Source organism: Taudactylus pleione, unplaced genomic scaffold, assembly GCF_031769625.1.
Source record: "Taudactylus pleione unplaced genomic scaffold, aTauple2 ptg001052l, whole genome shotgun sequence".
Taxonomy (NCBI): domain Eukaryota; kingdom Metazoa; phylum Chordata; class Amphibia; order Anura; family Myobatrachidae; genus Taudactylus; species Taudactylus pleione.
Genome location: NW_028285453.1, coordinates 366609 through 368190, shown reverse-complemented (window position 1 = coordinate 368190; position 1582 = coordinate 366609). Strand labels below are relative to the sequence as shown.

General features: G+C 39.1%; 1 pseudogene; it reads right to left on the bottom strand.

Moving 5' to 3' along the window:
- Nucleotides 1-1238: 1238 nt before the first annotated feature.
- Nucleotides 1239-1357, bottom strand: LOC148453952 (5S ribosomal RNA; annotated as a pseudogene).
- Between the last annotated feature and the right edge of the window lie 225 nt (nucleotides 1358-1582).

Genomic DNA, 1582 nt, shown 5'->3' with positions numbered 1-1582 from the left:
GGTCCCAACGCGTTTCGTCCTCTGGACTTCATCAAGGGGAAGTGTATGCATAGAGACAGAGCAGGGTTTATATACCTTAAGTACAGGAAGCACATGTCCTCATTTCGTGACATCATTTCCTGTTACCTATTTCAGGTCAAAAAGCCATATAATATCCAGATTTTAACAATAAAATTTGTATTATGGCACTCATTATAAACAATATAAAACATAGAAAGCAAATAAATTATGTGAGTCAATGTTTTTCTGCTTCATGATTATAGTTCTGTCCAAGTGGAACACATGTGAGGCGCACCCCGTCATTTCCGGTCATGTGGTCCGCGGGCTGGTATTGGTTTAACATAATGCCAGTCTAGGTGGAACGCAGGGAGAACACAGGATGAGCGCACCGCGTCACTTCCTGTTCCATGTAGTATTGGTTAAGTGACTACCAGTCCCCATATTACATCACCACTAAATAGCTATTAAGATGTTATTTTTCCATCTCCAGATCCCCACCGGAGGATGTGTCGCTCGCTTGTAATTGTATTAGTAGACCATGAGGTCGTTTTAGATGAAGGCGGCAGCCATTTTTGTAGTTTTTTTACATTAAAGCGGCGGCCATTTTTGTAGTTCTTTTACATGAAGCCGGCGGCCATTTTTGTAGTTCTTTTACCACTTGTAGCAGTCGTCTTTATGGTTTTGAGTGCTATGTCAAACACTAATCGGGGTCAATCGGAAAACAGAGGTTTGCCATTCTTAACATAAGATGTTCAATGTTTTTCCTTGACTGTTTGTATTCCATCACTGTTCTTCCAATATTTATGGATCGTTATAATACTTCGGATAGGGACGGCGGCCATCTTGGTAGTTCTTTCATAACCTGTGGCAGCCATCTTTGTAGTTCCTAGATGCTATGACCAGTGCCATTCAATAAAGAACTGGGAGGAATTAGCATTCTTATTCTGGGATGCTAAACGTCTTTATTGACCATTAACACGTATCCTGAAAAAGAGGAGAAAATTAAGGCAGACACAAATATGATGAGCTATTTAATCAGAGACTCCATTCCCTGATTGTCAATGCAGAAAGTGAACTATACAAAAAGACAATAGTCTATGGATACCAACTAAATAATAGGTTTATATTCATAAAAATTACATGTTAGATGGAAAGGTGACTGATGCAGGTGCAAAATTGTAAAACAAGACTCGGAGCCATATCATATTCTATATGCCATTTTATTCCCATTCACAATTTTACTACAACACCTGGTCTTCCTAGGAGGTCCCCCATCCAAGTACTGACCAGGCCCAATCATGCTTCGCTTCCAAGATCAGACGAGATTGGGCATTGACATGTTGGTATGGTTGTAGGTATGTGTTCACTTATGCATAGATTTATGGACTTTGCTCCACGAGGACCTGTAATCAATCGCATTTCAGCTTCATCACCCTCCATATCATAAATAAGAACATGTTTTAATAATAATACTGTAGTCCAAACTTTTGCTTCCTTTTTTTTTTTTTATCTATAAAGTTGTCTTTAATCGCCTTGGTACATGATAACGTATATTATACCGCTATCATTGTGTCTTAAGTCA